Genomic DNA, 13,249 nt, shown 5'->3' on the forward strand with positions numbered 1-13,249 from the left:
ACTCACCAGCTGAGGGAAGTGGAGATGAAGGAGAGGGGCAGGGTGGCAGCTGCTCTCTCTGGAAGGTAGTGACTTTCTGACCTTTAGAATTAAAATGTTTTCCAGTGCAGTGCTTAGATGCTGAGCCATCAGCACAGAATAGTGTTTGTAAACTGGAGTGATTTCACCTACAATCCCTAACCCCCACCCCACCAAGGGGCATTTCACAAGATCTGAAGACATTTTTGGTCATCATAACTTGACCAGGACGGGGGTTCTACGGCATCTAATGGGTAGAGGCCAAGGATGCAGCTAAACATCCTGCAGTCCGCAAGACAGCACTCCAACTAAAATTATCTGGCCCAAAATGTCAGTAGTGTGGAGCTCAAGAAACCCTGCATTGGAAGCAGTTCTAACCCATAGCTCTGAGTTCCGCTAATCCTGTGCTGAATTATCTGAGCCCCAAACCACTTCTTCCTTTGTGTCTTCCCTACACCCAGGGTCCAGAAAGACCAAATTGGCATTAATTAATAGAAATCAATCAGCAAACCTTGAAGATCCAGAACAAATGTCACTTCCTCTGTGAATTCTCCCCTAGATAGTGTATCCCCTTCTATGCTGGACAGCGTTTGACCACCTTACTTACAACTGGGGGATTTTAATACAAGGAGTTGATTTCAGGAGATGGAAGAGCTTAAAAACCAAACAGGTTGATGAAGCAATCCAGAGGTTAACACCAGCAAGAAGCCATTACCACCAGAGGACTGGAAAGATGAAGAAAGGAGGTAGTGTTTCTAGAGCCGAGGGGCCGGTAGGAGCTGGAACCTCAGACAGACACAGTCATCCTTGGAATCGCTGCATGAAGACAGAAGGAGACAGGAAAAAAATACCTCAGTTGCTCCCTTCCTGCTACCTACTAATCTCTCACCAGTGTTTCCCAATGACTGAATCCAGTGAAAGTCAGCTGGCAAGGGAGCTTGGGAGATACAGCCTCCAAGGGTCAGCCCTTTGTCCAAACAGAGAAAAGCAGAAAAAAGAGGAGGAAAGGGTCTAAGGTCAAAGAGGACCAAGACCAAAACAGCACCCAGTGCAATTTGGATCCACATCTTCTGTGGCTCTGGCCATATTGTCTCGTAGTATTATTTATAGTATTATTCGCTTCCCTTTTCTCTTTTTCTATGGGCTGGAATGCAGATGTAATGACAGTGGCTGGAGCAGCCACCTTGGGCCACAAAATGAATGATGTAGTCTGAGGATGGCAAAGCAACAAAGCAGAAGAAGCCTGGATTCCTCATCATTGTGGAACTACAATGCTGCCCACCTAGACTTCTATGTGAGAGAGAAATAAACTTTTACTATGATTAATCCATTTCCATTATTACTTGGGATCTCTCTGTTATAGAGCCGAAACAAAATCCTAATTAATACAATGCCCTTTCCTCCTGGATCTTGATATCCAAAGCACATTAGAGATTCTCTTTCATTCACTCATTCTCAGTCCAGAAACTAACAAAAGCAGAGACAGCGCCATGGCAATATCATGTTTTAGGGATGTTTTTTGGGCATGTAAAATTTTATGTAACGTCTCAAATCAACTTGCTTGAGCAGATATTTATTTTTTTATCCCTATATTCAAAAATAAAATCTCAGTCAGTAATAAACAGTAGAGAAAGAAGAAAAATACAAAATGACAAATGGAATAGTGTTTCTCAGACTCTTGGATAGCAATGAAATCACCTGGAGAACTTGTTAAAACAGATTCCTGGACCCTAGACTCAGAGATTCTGATTTAGTATATTTGGGGTGAGGCTGAGATTTCACATTTCTAACAGGCTCCCAAGTGATGCTGCTAGCCCAGCAACTACACTTCCAGTAGCATTATTTTAGAATATAATGCCCAAAGAATGGAGACGAGTTGATGAAAACTGTCCATTGTCCTAGACACAATATAAATGTAGGGCCTTTGAAAATGCCATGAGTGAAACGTGTAAAAAGCTAAGGTTAGCCGTATTCCTGCACTAGAAAGATCACTAAAGAACCGGTAGGAAAACAGAAATTAAGTGGGTGGCTTGGATAAAGGATCTATGTCACTAGACGAAAGGGAGATTCTCGAACCTACAAAGATCCTGAGAGTGCTGGGGGAATGGCTGCCAGTCTATGGTCAGCTTATCCACCAGTCCTGTCAGCCAGCTCAGCCACGGAAACAGAGAGGCACTCTTACAGCTTGGCAATTGCCATGGTCTCTTGTGAGAGGTGCCAGGGATGGGGTTGGGGTGGAGATTTGGGAGACTTGGGGACACCTTAGACCCCTTTTCAATCCATCACAAATAAGCAGTAGAATATAAGCTAAAAAAAAAAAAAGTGTTCTCACATTTGAGCAGAGTTTCAATGCAAGTCTCCTAGCCAGCCCTTTTCCAACTACATTACTATCCAGAGTACTTCCTACACAGAAATACTGACATTCCACTGCCAAGGAGCGTGGGTTAAAATCTTCTCTCTCCCCAAACCCCAACCCGCGGTAATCTAATCCACTTCTGTGAAGAGTGTGTGAGATTTCACATAGACAGCAGGGCAGAATAAGTGATCCGGAAATAAATTATTGGCTGTCTAAACATAGACACCAAATTTAGATATTGACAGAGCTTAACATAAAACTTCCTTCCTCCTCCTTTCTTTTCCTATTTCTTCTCCTTCCTCCTTTATTTCTCGTTCTCTGCACATCTGCAACTTCTACCCTCCATCCCCACCCCTTTCAACAATCAGTGAGCTTTTTAGCAGGATTTAACTTCATCCTGAGCACTTCTCTCTCTTCTGGACTAAACTGGCAGAACTCAAAGATGCATACAGCACCCTCCTTCCGTAACTGAATCTGTACTGGGCCTTTCTCTTAACGTGGTTGGCCTGGAAGGACTGCGTCATCTGTGCCTCAGGGGCCCCTTCACACCATCCCTGGGTCTGAATGTCCCAATCAGAGGATTCGGACCAGGGACCAGCTTCCTGGCCTGCTTTATCTGTGAGCTGGCTGCCTGAAACATTTCTGCCAGTTCAGAGATTGAGTCTGCACGGTGCCGAACTTACATATCATGCATAAAGATCATTTCTCCTCAACTGCCCCAGAGTAAGACTTTGTAAAGCGTTTATTAGGAGAGCGTTCATGACTTATCTCCACTTCCCCGAAAAACAAAACCCGTCATGGAAAATCTTATCCCTAACTTAGAATTTGGGAATTCTGAGGTCAGGTTTCTGAAATTCCTCTCTTTTTTTTGGTCATACGATCTATGTGCCAAACATGCTGTCATACTTCTGGGCCCAGAGCTCTGTCTGGTATCATCTGGAGACTTCACTGGAATTGCTTAGACAGCTATGTCTCTCTCTCTCTTTCTCTCTCTCTCTCTCCCTCCCCTCCCTCCCCCTCAGTCCCATGTCTCTTCTCCACGTGGCCTCTCCCCATGGACCCTCCAGCAGGAAAGCCAGGCTTCTTACACGACGGCACATGGCTTCCAAAAGTGAGGGTTCCAACAGTGAGGGCTACAAGTCTTCTTAACGTCTAAGCAGACATAGAACTGGAGCAGAGTCACTTCCACTTCCTTCTATTTGTTAACAGGAGTCCAGCCCTGATTCAATGTGGGAGAGGACCACACAAGAGCATCAAGTATCGGGACGTGTGGTTCACTGGGGGACCTTCCTTAGAGACTAGCTATCACAGCTGAATATTCCAGTATGCCAAAATCTCCTAAACCCTGATGAGGACTACTAGTGTTCACCAATATCTGTGTTCTCCTTGTTTTCCTTGGGCACGCCAAACTTTCCAGCCTCCTTTGAAATTAGGTGTGGCCGCGTCAATGAGTTTGGTCTGATAGGATGCGCATGGAAGTGCCAAAGGCCCCACTTCCAGGCCTGGCCTATCCGAGTGCCCCACTAGGTTTAGTATCCATTACTGGCTCTTGCCTGAACCAATCTTAACTAGGATGCTTGCAGAATGATAGATTTCTAACTCCAGCATTTCCTCCAGTCAGTGCTCAGACTTACTCTAGGCAAGAGCCCTCTCTTCTCACCCATTTATTTATTTGTTTACTTATCTGTTGATTATCAGTGACCTTCTTATTGCCGTTAATTATTTTGGTGTTGACATTGTCCCAGATTTGGTCAGTGAGAGCCCCTTCAAGTAGGATCTGTGTCTTTTTTGTGTGTTTTAACTTCCTTATTTTCTAACATAACAAAATATCTCATTTTCTACCTACCCTATCCCAGCCCTGGGATTTGCCATTTCTCTAAGGAGCCCTGATTCCATTTATTGGGAAGCAGTATTTAGAAACCAAGATGAGCTAATTGCTACAGGTGTTGTTGGGGTGATTTTGCTTCTAGATCCTTGTTGCAGACAAAGCTAGAAAATATAGGAATGTTTATATATATACATATACAAACATGTACATAAATGTGTATATATTTATGCATACATAAACATAATTTAGAAATAACGAGTTCACACAGATAATATGAAATACAATTTATCCCCACAGGGTTTGTTCTTGCCTACTCCCATTCCATATATGTACCTTCTCCATAATGAGATATCTGGACCCCAACAAAATATATATTTATATATTTACTCATTTGCTTAATCCTAGAATACACCTGAAGTAGCTTCAGAATTTCTTTGAAATTCTTTAAGGTTCATATGTTTCAGTTTGCTTTCAGTGTTAGGTTCTTTTCCCCCTTCCCATCCCTGCTGATTTAATTAATGTATATTTTATACCCAGTTGGCCCCCTGTTATCTTCAGATTCCACATTCGTGGATTCAGACAACCACAGATTAAAAATTCAAAACAACTCCGGAAAGTTCCTAAAAGCAAAACTTGAATTTGCCTCATGCTGGAAACTATTAACATAGCATTTACATTGTATTTACAACTATTGATATACCATTTACATGGTATTAGGTATTATGACGTAATCTAGAGATCATTTAAATTATACAGGAGAATGTACATAGGTTATATGCAAATACTATGCTATTTTGTATAAAGGACTTGAGCATATATGAATTTTGATATCTGCGGGGTGGTCCTGGAACCAGTCTGCTGTGGATAGCAAGGGACAACTGTATATATTTTAAATATGTAGTGCATAAACACGCTTCCAAAAGGCAAATTAAACAGAAAGATATTTTTATTCTCTAAGAATAATTTTATGTAACTCCCTTCCATATCCCTTCCACCTCATTTCCCTTCCACCATCCCTTGTAAGTAGCCAACTTTATCGTTTTCTGGTTTATTCTTCCTGTTTCTTTTTGTAAAAAGAAACTGTATACATATGTTTTTTTTTAAACTTCCTCATCTTTTTTACACAAAGGGTAACATACTATATTTATATGCTCTTTTGTACTTTTTTTTCACTTAATACTGTCCCTTGGCAATCACTACTCAATACTTTCATAGAGACTTTTCTTATTTTTTTTTACAGCCATGTAGCATTCTATTATGTGACTGTACCATAATTCACTCAACCAATCTCCTATACTTGGACATTTAGGTAGTTCCAAAATTTTGCAGTATAAACAGTGCTGCAATAAATAACCTTTTGCAGATATGTTTTTTTATTGTTAGAAGTATATCTTCAAGGTAGGCCCTAGGATCAAAGGGTAAACACTAACATTTACAATGCCTATAGAGTTTGTAACATTTTACATTTTCATCAGCAATGTATGAAAATGCCTGTTTCCCAACTTCACTAATATAATTTGTCAAGCTTATGAACTTTTGCCACTCTCGATGGATAGAAAATAGCATCTCATCTATGCATATTGTATAATTTTTCTCAGAGTGAAAAGACAACTCACAAAAGAAACAGGAAGACCACCTAAGTGAACTAGAATTCACAGGAGACGATTATAATGCTCAACTAAAAGAGGTTGATTACCAACCAATGATTCTGGCTGGGGTGTGAATTCTAAAACTGCCCATATCCAGAGTCATACTTCTTTGAAAGCTGAGACCTATTCATAATATGCTTTGCCAGTTGGAGATCCTGGCCATTTGCCTTAAATGGGGTTGTTTCCACAAATACACTCTCAAATTTCTAATGATGTTTTTAATTTAATTCTTTAATAATCTATTTTAGCTTTGTTGACTGATTGATGTGGGAAAAAATTCCATATGCTCGTGCAGGTTGATTTACTACCCAACTGGTTCAATTAATAAATCGGCCACTTGACTCCATAGAATTCTTTACACATTCCTCCTCTCTGGAAGGACCATATTTTGCATAGATAGTTAAGTATCTGATTGTGTTCTGCATCTATTTCCTACCTATATCTGGCTCTACAGTCATAGCTGCTAATATCATTCTATGATGTATAAGACTTCACTCTGCCTTTCAAGTCTTCTCTCTCATTTTTCCCACAGAGTTGATACTCTACGTCAGGGGTTTTCAATTGCTTTTATGGTATGAAATTGTTTCAGATGAAGTTCACTATATATGAAAGATTTGTACAAAGGATAGATCAGAAGATGGTCATTTGTGGCACAAAAGATTTCAAAAGAATATTCCTTTATTTTGAACCCTCCCTATATGCATTTCTTTGTATAAAGCCGAATGCAAATTGTCAACTAAATAGAACAATGGAGCGTTCATGATGACGAACACAAAAGTTCAACACAAAAACTAATGATGAACACTTTTTTTTTTTTTTTTTCTGCCGTACGCGGGCCTCTCACTGTTGTGGCCTCTCCCGTTGCAGAGCACAGGCTCCGGACGCGCAGGCTCAGCGGCCATGGCTCACGGGCCCACCCGCTCCGCGGCATGTGGGATCTTCCCAGACCGGGGCACGAACCCGTGTCCCCTGCATCGACAGGCGGACTCTCAACCACTGCGCCACCAGGGATGCCCGAACACAAAAGTTTTAATTCAGGGGTTATCCATGGTATTTGTATTTTTATATCAGCCTCAGTATAATTTTGTTTTTAACAGCATCCCTTGCAGTCTTAGGCTCTGCTTCAATTACATGGATCCAAATGCTTTAAAGAGGAGTAATAGTGTTTTGCTAGCAATATCTAACAATAGTAGGAACTTCTTATCATGAAGATAAAAGTCAAACAAGTCCAACATAAAATATGCAATGAAAGTATCAGTTATAACACATGATCCCAATGCAATATGTTGCCTATTAGCTTATTACTGAACCATCCACTGTGTTTCTTTGACAGACCATGTGACAAATATAGCTGTGTGTAAGCCTTGCCTGGAATGTCATTGAGCAGAGCACTCAGGCTGCAGTGAATAGCTCACATGGGTAGACATCAACTGGTCTGAATTCCAAAAATTACGAATCATGTACAGATATAACCAACAAGATCACAAAATTCTTGAGGAAAGGAACACTTAATTTTATATCCCTATAGTATTTAGCATGGTAAATCTAGTTGTTGTTTTGTATTATACTGTAAGTCTCTTCAGGTATATGTGATTTGTATCCACAAAAGATTTCAAGCCTCTTGAATGCAGAAACTCTGTGTGTGCGTATGCATGTGTACGCATGTATGTGTATGTGTGATGAAATAGTGGCAGGATCCCTAGTCTCTGCCCCTATTGCTACTTACTGTGGCTTACCTTCCTCTACCAGCATGCTGAACCAATAGGATTATGGTGAGACTCCTAGGCTGTAATAGTCTCTTAGGATTACAGCTATCTCCTCTTTCTCATCTTTCCCGACAAGATACATAGTCCCAAACTTCCTAAAGAAGTTCTGCTTCCCTAGTCTGGTCAAGTGCTCAGCTAATCTTTGCTGAGAAGGGCAGGGCTCCTGAGATGTACACTACATATAAGTAAGACAAAGGAGTTAAGTAAATGATACTGGACATGTTATTTGACTTTATCTGTAATATTGGGGTAACTTATTCCAAAAGATCGTTTCAATGACTAAATATGTTATTACATATAAAATGCTTAGAATAGTGCCTGGCAAGTAGGAAGCCCAGAATATGTTAGCTATCATTAATATGTATAGAATGCCTACTGTGTGCCCAGTGCTTTACTGGGTCCTTCGGTACGTTATCTCATTTAACTGAAGTGTATCGCTCCATTACTCAGATTCTCATAAGTGAACAATACTGAAACTAATACTTGCTTAGTGAAGATTTACTGAACATACAAGTGAATGAATGAAGAATGAAGCTGTTCTTCCTAGACCTTCTTCTCTCATTCCCTTTGTTTTCTACACCTTAGATCTGGATGACATGAAAGGACAGGCCAAGGCTTATTTTTGCTTCTTCGAGTGCAAGGTCTTAGAGGTTTTGTTCATGGGTTTTGTGTCACGGTCAACATTCAGCCATTCACGGTGATGCTTGTTTCACTTCCAATACAGCACCCCTGCCTTGCATATGCTATTTACTCTCCTAGGCAGCAGCCTGAAACACTGAAGCAGATGCTCTGTGTGTAGCTTCACCTAGCTGTGCCAGAGTTTCAGCTCTCAGATTGGAAATAAAATAAAAGTATGCACAAGTTTGGCAGGTGGGAGTGAGGCAAAGAGAGGGAAGGAGAAAGAGGCAGGGAGAAGGGAGAATTCTGGCCTAGCTCTGAAGAGATACGGGGCTTTGTAAGAGCTCACCAACATAAAGAATTGAACAGAATGCTGCCAAAACTAGGCTGCCTGCAAATGCCAAATAATAAGAATCCTTCATCAGGAACACTAGGAACCCTTTCAGGAGAGAAGCATAAAGAATTCCAGGAAGCACATATTCAAAGCCTGTTTCCTAGGCAGCTGAAGCCACCCACCTTCCCTTGAACAAATGGAGCCAAATTCAGTTCTCAAATGTGCCATTTGCCTTGCCTCTCAAAACACTCCCGAGAGTTCAGCTGGTATCTTTTGTTTTCTGAAAGAAGCTGTAAGAGAAGGGTTTGATGCTGCTATCCGGTCATTGGAAATCTTTCAATTCCAAGCCCTGTCTCCCAACTGCCCCACCTCAGCCCTTAGCCCACCTCTGTAGCAGCCTCAAGCTTAGTTGTCACTCCAGTGAATGTGGAAATAGAACACGTCAGCTGATCTCTCTTGCAGTTCTTTGAAGTTCTGAGATCTGAACACAACCCCACAGTGTTGGCTTCAGCCTGCTCTAAAGGTTAGATGATGCATGCCTATAAAACCCTTAAGATAGGGCTTCCCTGGTGGCGCAGTGGTTGGGAGTCCGCCTAACAATGCAGGGGGCGCGGGTTCGTGCCCCGGTCCAGGAGGATCCCACATGCCGCGGAGCGGCTGGGCCTGTGAGCTACGGCCGCTGAGCCTGCGCATCCGGAGCCTGTGCTCCGCGACGGGAGAGGCCGCAACGGTGAGAGGCCCGCGTACTGCAAAAACAAACAAACAAACAACAACAACCAAAAAAAACCCTTAAGATAGAATCGGGCACAGAGTAAGCACATACCCGGATGTTTGCTACTATAATTAATACTTTTATTATCTTCTCTACAGTATTAGGCTAAATGTTTCCTATGGCTTCCTTCCAAGCAGAGGTTATAAACCCAAAATTTGGGGGTTATGTGAATTAGAGAAACTGCCAGGAAGAAGACTAGGAAGAGGTGGGGCAGCGTCACCTGGGGCACACCTGCGCCCTTGCATCAAAAATAAAGCATTTGAAATCACGCGTTTGGAAAACACTATGAAAAAGTCAAAACCAAACCAAAACAAAATAAAAATTACATCTGACTGGTGGACTGCCAGTTTGCCAGGCTTGCTCTAAACATTTCTTACAATCCCTATCCCACAAGGCACTCTAGTCTCAGCGGGAAAGGATGGTGTTAGGCTGCATGCTTGCTGAGGAGTGCCCCCTGCCAGGCTTCTTGGGAAGCCAGTAGACCCTGGAATGAGCTTTACCTGGGTGGGCTGGCCTCTCCACCCTGGCCCACCCATAGCAACCTCTGGTAAACTCCTTTCCCCTCTTGAGGGCTCTGAACTTTATGACTGGGTAGTGGCTTTGGTCTTGCCCTGTTTGCTGTGTTCTCTAGTGTAAATTAGGGTCTGTGATGACACAATATCATGGAGAGTGGAATTTTTTTTTTGCACCTTCAAGGAGTATTTATTGAGCACTACTAAACTCTATGCTGGGTGCGAAAGGTCCTAACGAGAAACAGGCTCTGTGTGTGTTTATGTGTGTGAAAGAGAGAATTTCTTTCAAATTAAAACTTGCCTTTCCTTGGTTTCTTCCCCTTCCCCATCATCCTTGAATATTCTCGTCTTACATATGAAGAAATTGAAGCCCAGAGTCACTTGCCCTAGTGCTCAAGATGGCAAGTTGCAGAACCTAGATCTGTCTGACCTTCCTAGGGTTAAAATATGACAGGAAAAAAAAAAAATAAGTTGTAATAAAAAAGGGCTGAACTCTTCCTTTTTATACATGATGTATAAATCATTTATATAGTGGTAGTGATGACTTATCCGGTTGTACCAGCCTGTCTGTCTTTTCATCTCTCTTTCCTTCCCTTCCTCTCATCTAAAGGCTCTTTATTTGGGAAACCTGTGGCCATAGAAAAGGGTTTAATTGAGGAACAAAATATGTTGATAGAAGTCCATAATGGTAGATGTTTCATTCTGTGCAGCCAGCAAAGCTCCTCTGCCATGTCACCATATTGACAAATAAGGCATTTTGCAGCTTAGCTAGATGTTTGGGCATTATTTCCATATATTTGAACCAAATAGTTACATAAAAGCTCAGTCATGGGCTTCCCTGGTGGCGCAGTGGTTGAGAGTCCGCCTGCCGATGCAGGGGACCCGGGTTCGTGCCCCAGTCCGGGAAGATCCCACATGCTGCGGAGCGGCTGGGCCCGTGAGCCATGGCCGCTGAGCCTGCGCGTCCGGAGCCTGTGCTCCGCAACGCAAGAGGCCACAACAGTGAGAGGCCTGTGTACCACAAAAAAAAAAAAAAGCTCAGTCATATATTCATACAACAAATATTTACCGAGACCTATCCTATGCTAAACTCCGTGGTAGGACTCCAGTATATTGTTAGGAACAAGACAGCCTTCTGCAGAGTTATGCCACGGAGAAGTTATTCCTTGAGGCAGTGGTAATGAGGACCACAGTCACTGCTTTTCATAGGTACGTGTGAAGTAGGGGCTCTCACATTTGTCAGGCTCTGCGACAATAGCAAGAGGAGGTTCTCTGCAGGCAATGTGGCAGGTCTGTCCTTTGAGTTCCATCAGCCTTCCTGCTCTAATAGCATTCTTTAAACCTCACACAAAAGCGTAGGCACATCAAGTGAGGACAAACCACAGTCATGCTCCCCTGCAACCTCCTTAAGTTAATTACTTGTTTTCTGTGTTTACACCCAGACCCTTATCATTGTGGTAGACACAAGTATGAGTCGAATGATTAGCTAAAATCCCCAAAGCCAAAGACTCCATTAGAAAGTCACAATAAAACTGAAAAATGGTCTGGTTCCTCCTGTGCTACCATTTACAGCAGGTGCCTTGAGTGTTTTTTTTGTTCTTTGTTTTTTCCTCTAAGAACAATAATACATCTTGGGTCCTTCATAGTTTTCTTTTCACTGATGTTTTAAACAAAGAGACAATACAATCAAACACTAGTAACACTTTTAAAACTCCACTGTTTTCAAGGTATTTTACTATGGCATATGCATTCTTATTTAGATAGTGATTACTTATAAATATACATAATATAATTTAATTTTTAAAATTTACTCTTTAAAAATATAGAAAGACAGTTATTGTCATGACTCTACAGATGAGAAAACTGAAGCTCATCGTTTTTAAGTTACTTGTCTAAACTCATACAGTTCTGTTTGTCTCCACTCTGCAAAGCTAGTGGTTGATAATTTTATTTGAATGTATCTTTTCATTTGCTGTCACTTTTCTTACTTTCATATATATACCATAGGGTATTTTCTTCTATTGTCTATTTTCCATTTTATTCTGCCTCAATTAAAAGAAAAATCAAAGAAAATCTACTTTGTTATTCTCTTAGTATGTAATATCTTGAAATTCATTTGTAAGGATCATAACGTTTTCATATTTTCCCCTCTGCTTCCATAATTGAACAAATATAGAAAATGGCCCTCTGTTTCTATTTCAGTGGTCAATATGTTATTTTAATAATTCTTTTGGCTCTTTGGCTGAATTAGTTAAAACATTATGTTGAATCAATATCATGGCTGAAATCTCTAGTCAGCAATTTAAATCAATCTCTTTATTATCAGTAGAAATAATATAACCAATATTTGTATATTGACTGTTTAATATTCAGTTTAAAAGAAAAACGTTTCTTGAAACATTAGTCTGTAAGCTCTATGGAAAACGTGTCTCTTTGGTTTCATGGATTTAAGCGCAGTTCCTGGCACAGTGTAGGCATGACCTTGAGGGTGTCAAAATCCAGAGTAGGAAAAGGTAAGCAATGAATGAAGTGCAGAAGGCTGGCACAGAACACCAAAGGAACAGCAAAGAAAATTAGCTAAAAAGGCTTGGTTGAGAGGAAGGTTAAAATTACTGACCTTTGAAAGAGATTCTATACAATTTCACAACCACACAGCTTTCCGTTTTCTTATACCTCCCTCCTCTATCAAAGTATCTCCAGTGTTCCAGGGTTTATGAATATTCATGAATAACAGTGATAGAGAAGCCCTAGGTGAGATGCTAATATCTTTTCAGCTTTACACCAACCTTTAAAATAACCCTGTAGGATTGCATTGTTTTCAGTGAATGTTAGGATAGAAATTGAATGATGCTGATGGATGTAAGGAGATCTGAAGAAGAAATCTCCTGGGTCTAGATGTCTGTTCTTCACAGCTACAACAAAATGGGTTGTTGGCGATGTTTAAATAAACTCAATTAATGAAGCATGAGGATTGGTGCTTCTTAATCCTTTTTTGTATAGGAGTCCTCTGAGGTCCTTATGAAAACCATGAACCCTCTCTTTCTTTCAAAACAACAAACAAAAACAAAAACATGCTTTTACATATATACCTCCTTGTTTTCAATTTCTCTTGGCTCTCTTACTCCCTGATGGACCCATGGACTTCAAATCTACAGACCCAGGGTAACAATTTCCGGTCTAGATAATTTCTAAGGCCCCTTCTGTATCCAACAGTCTATTTGTCTATGAGTTGACATAGTTGTATTCAGATTTTAACACTGCCAAGGTTTAGCCATATTACCTGGGTTAAGTTTCTTAACATCTCTGAGCCTCTGGTACTTCATTGTAATTGTAAGGATTAAAAGAAATAATGTGTGTAAAAAGCCTGACCTGTCCCCCTTCACCTCTGTGATAGAG

At 41.1% G+C, this 13,249-nt stretch overlaps 1 pseudogene across 1 annotated transcript in view; it reads left to right on the forward strand.

Annotated features, from left to right (window-relative positions):
* Positions 1 to 12,329: 12,329 nt before the first annotated feature.
* The window catches only part of LOC309822596 (PSME3-interacting protein-like), a 38,432-nt pseudogene continuing 37,512 nt past the window's right edge, over positions 12,330 to 13,249 (forward strand). The window contains exon 1 of the transcript in view: positions 12,330 to 12,366. The product of the transcript in view is annotated as a PSME3-interacting protein-like (transcript). The remainder of the gene's footprint in view (positions 12,367 to 13,249) is intronic.

Source organism: Grampus griseus, assembly GCF_964374135.1.
Source record: "Grampus griseus genome assembly, chromosome: 1".
Classification (NCBI taxonomy): domain Eukaryota; kingdom Metazoa; phylum Chordata; class Mammalia; order Artiodactyla; family Delphinidae; genus Grampus; species Grampus griseus.